We start from the raw sequence: 17,609 nt of genomic DNA, 5'->3' as shown, positions 1-17,609 counted from the left end.
CTGAATTAGATTTTAAGACTTGATGATCCAGAGGTCATTTTATTGTCAGTTTAGGAGGAAAAATAAAGAAGCAGATACAAAAATCGTAGTTTTCTCTCACTTTTTAAACACTGGCCAGTATTAAAGTAGACTCTTGCTAGCTGAAGTCATCAGTTCATCTATATCTATATAATAAAATGGTAATATTTTAGGAGCACAGTGTAGGTAACAAAAATACTACATAGTAGACGTGCATTTTTTCCTTATGAATACAAATTCTGTAAAAAAAACATGGATATTTGTGTCATTTTCATTAAATGAATAGCAGAATGAATGCACCATGAATCTAAAGAAAATTAGACATACTGACAAAATTCATCCGTATTCATTTGTTTTCTTTAAATTACCTTAGAGGTTAAAAATACCTCTAACGTGCTGGAGAGCAGCGCTATCCTAACCCTTATTCGCATCGCCCTGTTGCATGCTAATAAGAGGCTTAGCGTGGGAGATCCCAGGGCCTGTACTAAAGGCTAAGGTCCATTAGCGCAGGCTGTGGGATCCGCTGCAGTAAAGGAAAAAGAATTCTGGTATTGGGACTGAAAAAATGAAATAAATATGTCTCAAATACAAGAGATCATAATTGTGCCAAGTAACATTTACAATTTAAGCCAAGTACAAAACATTTGTTTCCACATATAAAAGGTGTATTTTGTAGTGTCCTTCTTATATACGTGCTGAGTCGTCTGTATTAGACATCTAAGGTGTGTAATAGCAGAGCAGCAGAACAGCACCCTCACTCAGTGAGGGGAATGTTATGTGTGTGCAGGGGGTTACCGGATCCCTTATATATGTACTGTGCCTCAGTATCGACCTCCACCAGTTCATCAAATATGACACACTAGCCTTTCACCGGGGGGCCCTATGATGCTGATTCACAGTTGCATCCACCAGGAAGATAGATACTGGCTCAACAGGTACACATAAGTATAGGTACAATGTAACCGCTAGACTCCATGTCTCCAATCCCTGGTCACTGCCACACAGGTCGAACTGTATGTTGTAAGATCCAATATAAAAGAGCAGTGGCAAACAGGAGAAGTCCGTAAGGATGGTTACCCCACAATTTCATCTGTGTGTTGTAAAAGCCTCTTCATATCGTGGCCACAATGCATCCAAGGAAAAAATAAAAAATAGTTAACTTGGCAATATTAGCAGGGGGAGTTGCTCTATAACTGGCAATAGAATAGAAACAATTCAACAAGAGAGAAAAAGCAACACTTGAAAGTACAATAAAAGTTAGCATTTATTAAAAAAAAGGCATAAAAAATAATGGAGAATCCACATATCAAAAAGATACGTCTATAAAAAGCAGCAGGAAAAAAAACATACTCGTTTCATAGCTGCATGAAGCCTCCTATTAGTGTGACCCGGGCACTGTGAAGAAGGGTCGTGAATCGTGATTAGCCTGGTTCTCCGGCGTGTTAGAGGTAAGTATATAATGCTACAAGTGATTTTTTTCACCTGTAGAGAATGAACATTTACATTTATTTAACAAAAACGTTTCACAAATATTTAGTATTCTTTTCATTTAAAACAAAACAAATACTGAATAGTACAGCAGGCGGATATTCCGAAAATTTAGTTTGAATCAAATTTTTCCCCTGTGCACGTCTAGTGCATTGTGTAATATTGTTAGTGTTTTCACCTCGTTATTGTCAGTAAAACAAAAACAAGATGCAGCTATTTAGCTCAATTATTGCTAGTAATACACATATTTTCAGTAATTATTATAATGTAACACTTGTATTGCCAGTAACATTAAGCAGTGTGGAATTTAACCCTATATTGAGAACAGTGTATCTTGCAAAGGGGAGCCCCCTGTTTTTATCCCCTTAACGACTGCAACGTATCCTCTACATTGCTGGTCCTTAAAGTGAGTGTAAAGTTTCATGAATGAGTGCCTGGTTTTTAAAAATATTATAAAAAACAGGGGCACTTTCATTCATGAAACATTACATTGCAGCATTTTTTTTAAAAAATACTAACCTTTTTCTTCAGCTAATCTGGACCGGAGATCCCCTGCCCACTTCTCATGCTGTACTTAGCACAGCAATGACAAAACCAGCTTCCTCCAATCATGGTGTGGCCTCACAAGATGGACGCTCTGGGGTGCATGCCATGATTGGTGGAAGCCGGTTTCGTCATTGCTGAGGTAAGTACAGAGGAGTAGCAGGCAGGGGATCGTCGGTCCGGCTTTGCTGAAGAAAAAGGTAAGTATTAAAAAAACAACAACGCTGCAATGTAAAGTTTCATGAATGAAAGTTCCCCTGTTTTTAATAGTATTTTTAAAAAACAGGCACTCATTCATGAAACTTTACATTCCCTTTAAGAGTAATTTGGCATGTAATAGCGAGGGTCTTGCCACCAGCAGCAAGACCACACTACTACATCTCCCTCCTTCCACAGGCCTCCTGTTAAAATGTGGTCTCAAAGACCCATTAAGGGGTTAAGTACGTGAAGGTGATGCATACATTACAATAAAGAATCAGAGTTTAAACATTGTATAAAATGAATAAAAATATTGAAAATAAAATATGCTGTAATATTGTATTGTTTAATTGCATTAAAAATCATATTTTATGGAAAAACATTCACATTGAAGTTATGCAGGAATTTTTTTTTTTATTATTAATGGAAGTTGTAATAAAATTACATTGCACATGCAAATTGCTGTGAAATACGCATTTCATTTATAATACGAAAATCCAAGCATATTATTTTCCTTTTTGTAAAGTTAGTTTGACCACCCCTGCTAGTGAGCTGAACTGGGTCGTTGCGTGGGAGTAGCTGAAATGTATCTGCATCTCACAATTCACAGGTACAGCCCCCCTTATTTAGATAGCTCCATGAGGATAACCCATGTGAGTGTCAGCGTGATTTTTCAAGTTTGATCCAGCTAAGTTTCACTCATTGGGTCCATAGTTACATAGGAACACTCCTATTATCAAATTTTATTCATTCTCTTGGTCTCTTTATTTAAAAAAGCATAAATGTAAGCTTAGGAACTGACCCATTTTTGGCTCAGCTCCTGGGTTCCGCTTGTTGATTGGTGTCTAAATATAGCCACCAATCAGCAAGCGCTATCCAGGGTGCTGAACCAAAAATGGTCCGGCTGCTCAGCTTACATTCCTGTTTTTTAAAATAAAGATACCAAGAGAACAAAGAAAAAATTATAATAGGTTTCTTAAAATTGCCTGCGCTATCTGAATCACTTAAGAAAATATGTGGGTTTAGTATCCCTTTAAGCATAGGCTAGGCTACATATATCACTAGTACACTGCATAGGCAATGTTTTACTGCCGGTGAAATTACAGAACTTCCTTTCTTGTATGTAGTAAATATTTATTGTATCATAAGAACGTTTTAGCACAAATTTAAATCTGATCATATATGATATGAAAATAAGGTACATACAAATTAATTGCACCAATATCTTAGAAGGTTATGGTCAGATCAATCTCCAAGGAATATGGTATAAAATAAATGAATTAAGTTGTTTTTTATGAGAGAAAAATGTAATGACAGCAGACACATAACTGAAATACTTTTTTTTAGCATACACACCTGTCAGTTTCATGTCACTTTTATTTAAAATATGATGTTTATGCAAACGAAAAAAACAACAGATGTTCATTCCATTTTTATTTCACAGTTACCTGACAAATATGGCTCAATAGTCATTCAGCAATTAAACTGATTTATCTTTATGACTTGGTTTTGACAGAACCGCAAACAGTGACTTTCATGGAACCTAACAATGCACTTTGTAAATCTACTCACCTGCTTGTTTTTATTTTTTTTTATTTTATTTTAAATATTTTTTATTGGGTGTAGCAGTTAAACAAAGATGCAAGATAACTTTTAACATCATAATAACAATTGAATACACGTACATTGCGTTATAACAGTGACCCAGTATTTTCTTGGATAAAGGAAGGGGGAGGGGAAGGGTATGGGGAGGAATAAATGGAGTGGGGCAAGAAATCCTATCACATATAAATCATTGCTAGTCCAATATGTATCTTTTGGACTTAAGACCTACAGTTAATCTAACACATTACAACCATTCATCATAATTCTCGGTTTCCTGTGGGTGATACTGAACAACATAGAGGAGCATGTCCTTATGAAAGGGGGTTCATCAGAGTGTCAGTTGTGGATATGATTCCTTTGTTCCCATATGAATACAATGTTAGTTATGAAGTCTTGCTTCCCTGAGTAAGAGTAGTACATTCTTTCGAGAGCTATAATGTGGTCCACCTCTGAGACCCATTTAGGAATGGAAGGTATCTCTCTTGTCTTCCAGAGTCTAGGGATCAGCCTTTTGGCACATGTCAGCATTAGCTGAAACAATTTTTTTGCGGTAGGCACAGGAGATCTGTGGGACCTGATTTAGTAGTATGGAGCATGTATTCAAAGATATGTTCGTGCCCAGAATATGGTTTATGTTCTGTTCTATTTACGGCCAGAAGTCAGCCAGAGCAGGACAAGACCACCATATGTGGGTCATGGAGCCCACCTCTCCACACCTTCTCCAGCAGCTGGAAGAGGCATTGGGGTATATGACTCGCAAGCGCTGGGGAGTCAAGTACCAGCGAGCTAAAATTTTATAATTCACTTCAGCCATAATTAGGGCGGTGGAAGAGGTATGTGTGGTATGGAAACAACGCTTCCAATCTTCATCATTTAAATCATTTGGCACTTCCTCATTCCACTTCGCCAAGTAAGTAGGTCGCTGCACTGGGAAGGAGCCTCTTAAGATATTGTATGTCCTAGACAAGTGTGCTTTTTTTATCCTAGGGTTGATACAAAGTTGTTCGAATTGCGGCAGAGGTCTTTGTATGTCTCGTTTAAAGGGACTGCTATAAATGGCGTGTCTAATTTGGAAATACACATACCAGTTTTGAAAGGGAGGCCCCAGCTCCTCATAAAGCTGGGCTCTCTCCTTAACTCCAGTTGGGCTTGTGAGTAGATATAAAGGAAGGTTCTGTAGCAATTTGTTTGCATTAGTGTGGGCAAAGAGGTCGTGCTGCATGAAGAGATGGTTGCCTAACAACAGGGTCAGAGGGGATACTGAGGTGGAAATTCCGTCAATATGGTTAATAACACTGTCCTATGTCTCAAGAGTGGCTTTAACAAAGCTATTGCTAAGTAAGGTCTGGGGCCTAGTGTGTTTCGGTAGCCAGACTATATCTCTCATATTTTTAGCTCGGGAAAGGTGGCTCTCTATCTGTACCTAAACCTTGTCCGGAGGAGAGTGGTTGTAAGATAGTATTCTCGCTAAATGAGCTGCTCTGTAATAATTAGTGAGGTTAGGGATATTGAGACCTCCATCATTTTTACTAAGGTATAGAGTATGTTGTGCTATTCTAGGCCTCTTGTAAGCCCAGATGAATGAATTTATCATTCTCTGTTGTGCCCTGAGGTAAGTATTCGGCAGCGCCATCGGAAGAGTCTGAAAAAGGTATAAAAATTTGGGAACTATCATCATTTTAATCGTGTTGATCCTGGCCATCCAGGACAGATGCCCCTGTCTATGCCAGGTTTCTAACAGGCTTTTGACCTTCATTTGGAGCGCTAAGAAGTTATCAGGAAATAGTTTACTAGTGTCTTTCGGAATCACCAAGCCCAGGTATCTGAGCTTCTCAGTAACAGTAAATTTCGTAAGTCCCGTTATGGCCGCTATCTCTTGAGGTGATTAATTAAGTGGAATTAGGCCAGATTTTTCCATATTAACGGAAAAGTTTGAAACTTGTTTGTAATCCTCAAGTGTCTTTATTAGTGCCGGCAGTGTCGTCTCTGGGGCTTGTAACATAAGGATTACATCGTCCGCAAACAACAGGCATTTCTGAGTAATGGTACCAAACTCTAGGCCCCTAATTTCAGCGTTGTGTCTAATCTGTTTCACTAAGATTTCTACTGTAAGGGCAAATAACAGGGGTGACAGAGGGCAACCCTGGCGAGTGCCATTGGAGATGGAAAATGATTGGGAGATTGTATCATTTATTTTAATTTTTTCACTTGGGTTTCGATAGAGGGCCTGGATTCTGTTGATAAATGAGTCCGAGAAACCAAATTTCGACAGGGCTTTCCACATAAATTGCCAGTCCACCCTGTCGAAAGCTTTTTCCGCATCTGTGGAGAGTAGAGCAAGTGGAATATGGCAGTCATGAGCATACTGTAGAGAGTGTAGTAGTCTAGTTGTGTTATCTTTGGCCTCTCGTCCCTTGATGAAACCCACCTGGTCTGGGTGTATAATTTATGGCATAATATTATTTAACCTATTGGCGAGGATTTTTGCATAGATCTTCATGTCTATGTTAATAAGTGAAATTGGCCTGTAATTACCCACTAAGTCTGTTGCTTTATCTGATTTAGGGATGACCGTAATCAACGCCCCGAGTAGGGATTTTGGGAAAACTATACCTTGGTCCATGTCAGTGAAGAGTGTGCAAAGTTGTGGGCTTATATGTTCTTGGAGGAGCTGATAGAATTTTACTGTGAGGTGGTCGGGACCTGGGGATTTGCCATTGGGGAGTGCTTTTATTGTAGTAATGACTTCTTGCAATGTTATTGGGGTATCTAGAGAATTTTTATCGTCCTCCTCTATAGAAGGAATGTCTATGTTTGCTAAGTATGAATATATCATTTGGGGCCTTTCAGGAGATGTAAAGGTTCTTAAATTATACAGTTTTGTGTAATAGGAGATAAATGAGTTCGCAATTTCGTCATTTTTATTGACAGTCACTCCCGGGGATTGTGTGATAGATCTGATAAGGTTAGCATGTCTTTGTTTTTTGAGTGATCTGGCTAGCAGGCGGCCTGCTTTGTTGCTCTCTATGAAAAATTTTGCTTTAGTAGCCAGAGCTCTCATGTGGGCATTCTGTATAAGGAAATTGTTAAGAGTGTCTCTGGCAGCAGTGAGTGCAGTGAGTTTTGTGGGGGATGTTGGGTCTAATTTATGAATAGATTCCTGTTTAGCTAGGTTATCTGTTAACGCGGTGAACTGGGCTGACTTAAGCTTACGCTGTCTAGCATTGATCTTTATCAGTATCCCTCTTATGAAACACTTGTATGCCTCCCAATTGTTTGCGGCCGATGTGTCCTCAGGTTTACTAAAGGAAAAATATTCCCCAGAGAGCTTTTTCAGCTCATCAACAGTTTCCTGTTTAGTGAGAATAGAGTCATTTAATCTCCAGCTAAACGTATTCTGTGAACTCTTATACCACTTGAACTTGGTGATTACCATACTGTGGTCTGACCAGGATGTATGGGATATTTTAGAGTGAATAAGATTTGTCAAGAGCGTCTGGCTACATAGAATATAGTCCAGTCTGGAGTAGGACCGCTGAGGGTGGGAGAAGAATGTGTAGTCTCTTCTATTTGTATATGTTACTCTCCAAGTGTCAAATAGACTTATATTTTGGAGTGCTGCGCAGTTATTTTTCAAAGAGTTATTCCGGAGGTATGACTTTCCAGTGGATGTTTCAATTGAAGGGTTCATAGGGAAATTGAGGTCACCCCCTAGAATTATCGGGCCTTTAGAGATATCCAGCAATGTATTGGCCAGTGATCTGAAAAAAATGGGGGTGGGTCTGTTCGGGCGTAGACATTGGCCAAAGTGACAGGAATCCCATAACACAACCCCACTAGGATCAAAACTCTACCCTCTTTATCAGTATGTTTTAGCAGAAGCTCAAAGGGAATATTACGTTTGATGGAAATGCATACCCCATTCTTCCTAAGTGGGCTTGAACTACAAAAATGCCTGTCATAGTATCTTGTAGAGAGTGAGGGTTCAGAGTGTTTTTTGAAATGGGTTTCTTGGAGCATAACTATATCTAGGTTTTTCTTTTAAAAATCGTAATAAGCAATGGATCTTTTTTCTGCAGACAGAAAGCCTTTGACATTTTGAGTTGCTAGCATTAGTGTACCTTTTCGTTTGTGTGTCGACATGTTTATGTTTGACTAACGGCTCCTATATAGGTGTATGGACTGGTCCAAAAGAAGTGGATAGGATATCAGGTAGGACAGGTAAATGGGGAAAGGAAATTAGATAGAAAGGAGGCAAGAAGTTGCTATAAGTGCTTCAAGCGCAATTATCTAAAATACATTTTTCAGGGTTTGTGACAGTTCAGTAACCGCACAGCTCCTGATTGGTCTAGGTGAATTTGGGAGCTTTAGCACAAGCCGGGTGTCTAATTATTTTTTTTTTAAAACACAGGGGGCCTAGGCCACCTAGGAATACTAAATTTGTGATAGGGAAGTCAAAGTGTAGAGTAGATAATTACTGTGTTTAGCGTACTGGGGACGTTTTTAATTGTGGTGCAGCGGTGGTAGTTTCATTTTCTATAGATCTTAAATAACATTGCATTATTAATAACATTATACATTAAACTTACGGTACCTGAATATTAAGAAGTTAATTTATTACAAACAGAATATCATTGGAGCAATGAACGTAAATTACAAACAGCCACTGAGTCATGTGGTTAACTAAAACAGACAGCCGTAAACACGACTCGAACAGAGCACAATAATGCCTTAATCTAAAAATGCAATTATATGATTCAATAAGATAAATAACTTAGTGATAGGCGTGAGGAAGATATTTGTAGATGGCTAACGTCTACTATGCACAATATTCTTTAAATGCAAGTTTCAGTTAGGCATGTTATCACTAAACAAATTTAACAAAGCTCTTAACAAAAGTCTATAGTGTTACCCTCCTGCTGGGGTGAAGGCGGACTCTTCTTCTTCTAGATGGTCTTGAACCTGTAAAAACAAAAGGTTATCTTCAACTTATAAGTTCCTCTAGAAAGTTAGTGTGAGAGAACATAGTTCTTTAAGCCATGTCACAGTCCCCTGGAGTTGATAAAGATGGAAATCAGAGCGGAAAGTTCCAGGTGTTCATCTTGGAGCTTCCATACAAACGTCCTTAGATGGAGAAAGAGTGGTTTGCCTTCTTTTGTGTTGTAGAGTTGGCAGCTCTAGGCCTTGGCGCCTATGAGATCTAAGGTTGTTTTGCCCTCCCGTTAAATTCTAAGAGGCCTGCAGATCGCCTTTGTCCGGCGGTGTAATGTTCAACAGATTGCAGAATTTTCCTATGTCAGCCATAGAGGTGCATTCGATTTTTTTCCCATTCTTTGGGGTGATTACTGATGTGGGGAATCCCCATCTATAAGGGATATGTAAGGTTCGTAAGTGAGTGGTCAGGATAAGAAAGTCTCTTCTCTTTTGGAGGGTTCGAAGGGACAAATCTTGGTAAATCTGGATCCTATGCCCTCGGAATGACATTGCTTGTTGTTTCCTTGCAATGTTGTATAGTTCTTCCTTCTGCTTGTAGTTTTGAAAGTGAACTATAATGTCCCTAGGTGGAGCATCTTCTGAAGGTTTAGGGCGCAGTGCTCTGTGAGCTCTATCAAGTGGTATTGTCGGGCATTCTTCCACATGTCCTTCCATCATCTCTACAAAGAGAGCTTGTAAATATTCTTGGAGTTCATTATTCAGCACAGTCTCAGGGACTCCTCTAAATCAAAGGTTGCCTCTCCTTGAACGATTTTCTAAATCGTCTATCTTATCCTCCAGATCAATACCTGTTGATTCTGCTGGGATTGTCTGTTTGCCAGATTTTCAATTTTTTGTGACATAATATATTGATGCTCTTCAAGGGTATCAACTCTATGCCCAAGGTCGGTAATCTGCGCACTCATCTTTAATGCAGGATTTAACCGGTTCAATGAGAGCCTCCATAGCCTTGTAGGTAAGCAGAGAATCTTCACTATTTGCCTGCCTTGTAGGAGAGGGGCTGCTAGAGTTATCTGACTCTTCATTCTGGCCCTCTTCGTTATGTGTCAGCTGGGCTCCAGAATCTCCTTTATGTGTAGACTGTTCAGTATGTCTAAAGAAGGTGTTGACAGTGCTCTGTGTGCTCTGTGGCTGTTTTGGCATTTTTTCCCCCTTTGGAGCCCTCCTTTGGGACATTTTATAGGTTGCCTCCCTAGCAAGGGACTGAGAGAGATAGACTCAAGATCTGTATGCCGAATAATTGTGGGTGCTCTCAAAACACAATAACCCCTGGGGAATTTGCCCTCACAGGGCGATCTCGGCAAAGGGAATGGGTGATATGACCTGCTACTATAAAAAGCAGCAGGAAAGGGGAGAGGGTTATGTGTTTTAAAGATCTATTAAGTGCCGCTGTTTAGATAGCTCAGAGTTCAAATACTGAGCTGCAGCTTCAGTAGCCGATTGTATTCTTGCTGGCTAATGTAGAGAGATATGTGTAATGTCCCAAGCAACTGCCCATGTTGTATATCTGTGTTTCCGTCTGTATTAGCCCTGGAGCTGTGGTATTTTAAGACTGTTCTGTGTCTCACATGCTGCTCCCTCGCTATTCAGGTTCTAAGTGGAGATAAAGCTGTTATCAAATGTAGGTGGCTCCCAGTCTGCTATTTTAACATTGCTTCACTTTAGTGCTTGCCCTGAGAAAAACTGCAGCGTTTGTTTTTACCTTGCGTGCCAGCATTAGGTCCTTGCGTGTCTGCGTTTACTAACTCTTAGATAGTACCCACGTGGCGGTCCGCTTGTCAAAGTTTCAGCTTTGCCTCTCTTGTTGTGTGTAGCGTATCACCCTAGGAAGGCCTCGTATCACTTTCTTTTCTCCACCTCGCACAAAGGTAAGTCAGTGTTAGTCCGCGGCCTCAGCCCCGCTGCGCGGTGACCAGAGGTGGATGGCTAGTAAGTCACAGCTGGTGAAAGTGCGCAAGAGAGTAGCTGCCTTTCCGTGCAGGCCTCCGCCCCAGCAGCTAGTAATGGCGGTGTTCGGGCTGAGCGAGTGGTCTGGAAAAAGCTCAGACTTGTTGACATAGCTTTGAGACCCCTTTTCCAAGCATGGAGAGAGGTCTTGAGAAAGATTTAGCAGCTTATATCAGTTTAGGCACCCGGCTTGTTTACGGAGCCTCAGTGTGTTGCGACCATCTTGGTCGGCCGCTCGCTCCGCCCCCTCACCTGCTTGTTTTTGACAGAAAAAAAACTTGATTTAAGATCTAAAATTGTTCTTTCACACTGTCATTTTTTAACACAATTTCTAATCATATCAGATATATATATACTGTATATCTATATATATATATATATATATATACACATATATAAAAACACACACACACATATATATATATATATATCATATTGTGCCAACGTTTCTTTTGTTACATTTGAAATTCATAGCATCACAATGTTTTATTTGATATGCCTATGACACTGTAAGATACCAGTGATGCAATGCAATGTTGAAAAATGAAAATACTTTGAACTATATATATAAAGGCAGTGCTACACACTGGGCAAGATGTGACAAAGTCTTCAGAGCCCATGAAAATTAAGATCATGTGGTTCTTTGCTGTTACTCTGAGATGTGTAAAGAAAAAGGCTGAATATTAAAGTGGCGCTTGGCAAATTCTTGTATCCTTCATCTTTGAGTTATTTCTTTCAGTTGCTTTTGATCTATATTATTGTAACACAATAAATAAAAAAAAATAATGGCTTAAAAATGATATTAAAACCCTCTATTAAAGAAAAATCCTATATTTTTTCAATGATTTATAAATGCTTACAAAAATATCTACTCAACCCAACTGCTGCAACATTTTTTGAAAACAAAACTGAAAAAAAATGGCAAGAAAGTTTTTTATATTCCTTCTAAAATTTACAAGGAAAAACAAAAACAGAGCATTTTCTTGTTTAAAAACTGCTTTTAAAGTACTACTTAAATTTCAGGCTTTGTTTAAATTGATGTTGATCGATATTCATAAAAAATATTTTTTTGCAAGCACGTGCTTTTGGATAAGTTGTTGAGGAACTGCTAATTATAGAAAATGCTGTGTTAGACATTTTTGTTGAAATTGTGTTGGTTAGTTATGAATGATTAACGTATATATTTGCATAACAAGCACTAAAATACAGTATATTTTAAGTATTTTTATTATTTCATTGACAAATAATTATATATGAAACTTAAAATAATATTAAAAATAAAAGTTCAGGAACTTTCTAAAAAGTTTTTTCAGTAAAAGAACATCTGAACAAGGTATTATTATCTGAAATTATAAGATAGCATGGACAGTAGTAACTCTTTACAAAAAACTGTACCAATATATGGGCTTTCCATCCATAAATAAAATATGTGGCATACAACTATGGCTCTTTTGAGGTTTAGGTAAAATCTTAAAGGGACAAGAAACCCAGATTTTTTCTTTCATGATTCAGATAGAGAATACAATTTTAAATAACATTCCAATTAACTTCTATTATCTAATTTGCTTCATTCTTTATATATCCTTTTTGAAGAAATAGCAATGCATTGCAGCCAAACCTGGAATTCACATGGGAGTATTTCACTTTTGAATAGAAGAATTTTTACATGAATTAGCAAAAAAAATTTTCTAATAAGAGCTATAGCTGTTTCAACAGTGTATTTAAGTACACTCCGTGCACCAGCATTTTAAACACTGCTTGTATCATCTAGTAATGACTCAATTTGTTAATTGCTGACAGGATAAAAGCCCCACTGGCGCTTAGAACATCTGCAGCATTTAAAATGCTGGTGCACTGAGAATATCTAGCTATGCTTCACATGCACGTGCAGAGAAAAATGTTAACACTAAAACAGAGATAACTTTTACTAGAAGCATTTTTGCAAATCTATATATATATAACAAATGTTTCTATTCACAGATGTGATTAATCTATGTGTATTTCAATTTTGACTAGAATGCCCCTTTAATAAATATATAAAGTATCAATTTTCAGTGAAATAAAGACAGTAATTGCATTCAATAAAACAAAAGGAAATTAGTTAAAACAATGTAAACCTAAAGAAACAAACAATCCCCATTTTGTATTCTGATCCAGTTTTGAAAGAAATAACCCATGAAAGAGTAGAATTAATACATAAGAGAGGTAAAACATTAGCTAACTACCTTTCTCCCTCTGATCTTCCTATTAAATCTAACAAATGTTGGTTGAAAGAAAGAAAGGTTTTTTTTAGATGCAGAAAGAATATCTGCAAAACATGTAATCAAGTCATTGAAGGAAATGCATTCATCTCACATGTTACACAACAAGAATATAACATCAATTATTATATAAATTGTTCAACAACACGTGGTATATTTATTAACTTCAACTTTGCAAAATTCAATATGTAGGAAAAACGAAACGCTGTATTAAAGATAGGTTTTTACAACACTTAAGATCGATTGAAGATGAGAGTACAGATACTCCGGTATCCAGACATTTCAAAACATGCCATTACTCTGATGCATCTATGCTTAAGATCCAGGGAATTGATCATGTTCCTATGTGGAAACGTGGTGGTGACAGGGAAGATAAATTTAATAAACGAGAGGTTTTCTGGATATTTTCTCTCAAAACAAGTAATCCACAAGGTATGAACATGTGAAGAGATTTAGATTTATTTGTCTAAAAGATAAAACATCACAATTCGTAGTTTTCTCTATAAGTAAAATACCTTAATGCATTTTTTGTTGAAAGGAAAGGGGGGGAAAAAATTATTTTGAGAAAAAATATGTATTTATCTTTGTTAATACCTCTAAAATTATTGTTTAGTAAAGGATCTAATATAGCCATATAAATACATAATAAAGTTTAAAAGAACTTTAGATTGAATATAAACTTAATTCCAGATAAATCCTTTAAATCTATCATTTAGAAATAACCATATAAATCTTGGTGTGATAATTAATTCTAATAATAGGTAAACTGTGTAAATATTTAGCGTTATCTATATCAATTGTAAAGTAACTGTAACACAATGTTGCAATATAGGGTACTTTACCTTTAAAAATGTGCTATAAAGCAAAATGCGGTCTAGACTGCAACCAAGCAGTGACCAAGTGCGCATACACACGAAACATGTCTGCGTAAGGTCTTGACCGCTCTAACAGTGTGTTTGTTTTAAAATGTGTGCTTTATCAGCTTGTATGCTGTTATGCTTTCAACTCCTTAATAATAAATGTGTGCTTTTACTGTACATTTTGAGGAGAAGTTTCTTCAGCTCTTGTACGCTTTTGTTTTTTTGATCTATATATTTATATATATATATATATATATAGATATATAGATAGAAAAGATAGATAGATGATAGATAGATAGAGATATTTTGCCAAAAAAACATCAGATACCTAATACCTATATGTATTTATAAATAAACAGAACATTTTCTTCTTTGTGAAAAACATTTGAATGTGAAATATTCATATTTCATGTCGGGTTAGCACAACTGAGGAAGCGTGATCGGGTTTACGAGATTTATTTGGTGTTAGTTTTTTTCCCCACTATTTGCTATCCATTGAAGTCTATGGGGCCGATTTACCATTGTGCGGGCTGACATTGATAAATGCCGACAGCATACGCAGTCAGCATTTATCATTGCACAAGCATTTCTAGTGAAATGCTTGTGCAATGCTGCCCCCTGCACATTTGTGGCCAATCGGCTGCTAGCATAGGGTATCAAGCAACTCGATCATATCCGATCGGGCTGATTGCTGTCCTTCGCCTCACCGGTGGAGGATGAGTTAAGGAGCAGCGGACTTAATAGCGCGGCTTCTTAACTCCTGTTTCTAACTCATATGGCTAAATATGGGACTTCATAAATCGGCCCCTATGGGGGAATACATTAACGCGGTCAGGATATTCTAAGTTTGGCCTTTGGCGTGCGTCAGGTTAGTGCTCATGCCTCTATCTAGCAAAGTTAATGCGTAAAGTACTGCTCACTTGGTTGTAAGAAGGCTTACTGGTCTATATTAATATAGAATCTTCTCACTGTAAGTTAATTTCTTAATTTTGGTCACTGAATTGCTTTTAACTATTCACAGGTTGCAGTCTATTTTTATTTATCCCATATTATGCTGGCATAGGGCACAAGGTTAGTGTCTTGTTCTCCCTGTTTACTGATTCACAATTATCATTGTCTGCACATCTTTAGGTTAAAAAGTCAGTGGATCCCCATAAAGCCAAAACAATAGTAAAATATTTCATCCACTGCAATTGCAGTTTGTAGCACATAGGTTTCTAAAGTCACCATTAAGTCAATTAAAACCTTCTTAATACCATAATTTCTTGGAACTTACTGATCAAAAAAGATACAGAACTTTGGTTCTATAGCAACCATAATACTCCTTTCACATTTTCCCCATTCACATAACATGTATAGGGAATATGACAACAACCAGTTACAGGATAATCTACACATACATGAACTCTGTCCAGCAATATTTCCAATATTGATTACTACATGATTTATTTATCAAGGCTAAATGCAGACACCAATCAGCAAGCCCTACCCAGGTGCTGAACCAAAGATGGGCCGGTTCGTAGGCTTACATTCCTGCTTCTTCAAATAAAGATACCAAGAGAAATTAATAATAGGATTAAATTAGAAAGTTGCTTAAAATTGAATGCTCTATTTGAACCATGAAAGAAAAAATGTGTATTCAGCATCCCTTTAAACTTTTAAAATGACACATAAAGTAATGTGGATCAATAACCATAGGGTATTTTTTATGACTCATCCTTACTTTACCAATAATTCAAACCTCACCAGTTTAAATTATTTGAGATTGTGTAGCAAGTTCTTTTTTTTATTTTGAGCTTTATCTGTCAGCTGTTGATTACTGTTATCATATATTTTGATTTTGGTCATGCATCAGAGTTGAGTTGTGCCCTTTAGTAAAGGTTGTTTTTGTACACATGCATGCGCACACATCATGGGCGCGATCCGATATAGATCGCAGTTTGCGGCGCCAATCGGATTGGACTTGAATCTGATTGGCTGATTCAATCAGCCAATCAGATTTTTCTACCTTAATTCCAATCGGAATTCGACGGACGCCATCTTGGATGACGTCATTTAAAGGTACCTCATTCGTCGTTCAGTCGTCTGCCGGGATGGATGCTCCGCGTTGGAGGAGCGAAGAATGAAGATTGAAGATGCCGCTTAATAGAAGATGCTGCCCGATGGAAGAAGACTTTGCTGCCGCTTGGAGAAAGACATCACCGGGATGAAGAATTCTTCTTTGCCGCTTGATTGGACATCGCCCGGATCGGATGAAGAGTTCTGCCCGGCGGGGTGAATACAAGGTAGGGAGATCTTCAGGGGGGTAGTGTTAGGTTTATTTAAGGGGGGTTTGGGTTAGATTAGGGGTATGTTGGTGGTGGGTTGTAATGTTGGGGGGTGGTATTGTGTTTTTTTTTCAGGCAAAAGAGCAGTTTTCTTTGGGGCATGCCCCCACAAAAGGCCCTTTTAAGGGCTGGTAAGGTAAAAGAGCTTTGAACTATTTTTAATTTAGAATAGGGTAGGGATTTTTTTTTATTTTGGGGGTTTATTATTTTATTAGGGGGCTTAGAATAGGTGTAATTAGCTTAAAAATCTTGTAATCTTTTTTTTATTTTTTGTAATTTAGTGTTTGTTTGTTTTTTGTAATTTAGTTTAGCTTATTTAATTGTATTTTTAGATAGATATTTGTAGTTTATTTAATTTATTGATAGTGTAGGTGTATTTGTAACTTAGGTTAGGATTTATTTTACAGGTAATTGGGTAATTATTTTAACTAGGTAGCTATTAAATAGGTAATAACTATTTAATAGCTATTATATCTAGTTAAAATAATTAACAATTTACCTGTAAAATAAATATAAACCCTAACATAGCTACAATGTAATAATTAATTATATTGTAGCTATCTTAGGGTTTATTTTATAGGTAAGTATTTAGATTTAAATAGGAATATTTTAGTTTATAATATAAATTAGATTTATTTAATAAGAATTTAGTTAGGGGTGTTAGGGTTAGATAGAGTTAATATAGTTAATATAAATACTATAGTAACTATATTGACTATATTAACCCTAATATAATTAGGGTTAATATAGTTAATATATATAATGTAATAACTATATTAACTATTAGGGGTTAATAATTTTAATATAGATGGCGGCGGTGTAAGGGGCTTATATTAGGGGTTAATACCATTAATATAGGTGCGGCGGTGTAGGGAGGGCAGGTTATAGGGCAAAAGAGCTGTTAACTTTGGGGCAAAGCCCCGCAAAAGGCCCTTTTAAGGGCTGGTAATAGAGTTTATTACTTTATGGATATTAGATTAGGGGTTAATAATATTAATATAGCTGGCGGTGGTGTAAGGGGTCAGATTAGGGGATAGATCAGTTAGATGGTGGCGGTTTTAGGGGCTCGCAGTAGGGGATAGATCAGTTAGATGGTGGCAGTTTTAGGGGCTCACAGTAGGGGGTTAGTTTATCTAGATGGCGGCGGTTTAGGGGTTAAATACTTTATTAGGGATTGAGGCGGGGGATCGCGGTTGACAGGTAGATAGACATTGCGCATGCGTTAGATGTTAGGTTTTATTTAGCAGATCGCGGTTGACAGTTAGATAGACATTGCGCATGCGTTAGGTGTTAGGTTTTATTTAGCAGATCGCGGTTGACAGGTAGATAGACATTGCGCATGCGTTAGGTTTAGGTTTATTTAGCAG

This window comes from Bombina bombina, chromosome 5 (assembly GCF_027579735.1).
Source record: "Bombina bombina isolate aBomBom1 chromosome 5, aBomBom1.pri, whole genome shotgun sequence".
NCBI lineage: Eukaryota > Metazoa > Chordata > Amphibia > Anura > Bombinatoridae > Bombina > Bombina bombina.
The sequence above is the reverse complement of the archived record's forward strand: the minus strand, read 5'-3'. Positions refer to the sequence as shown.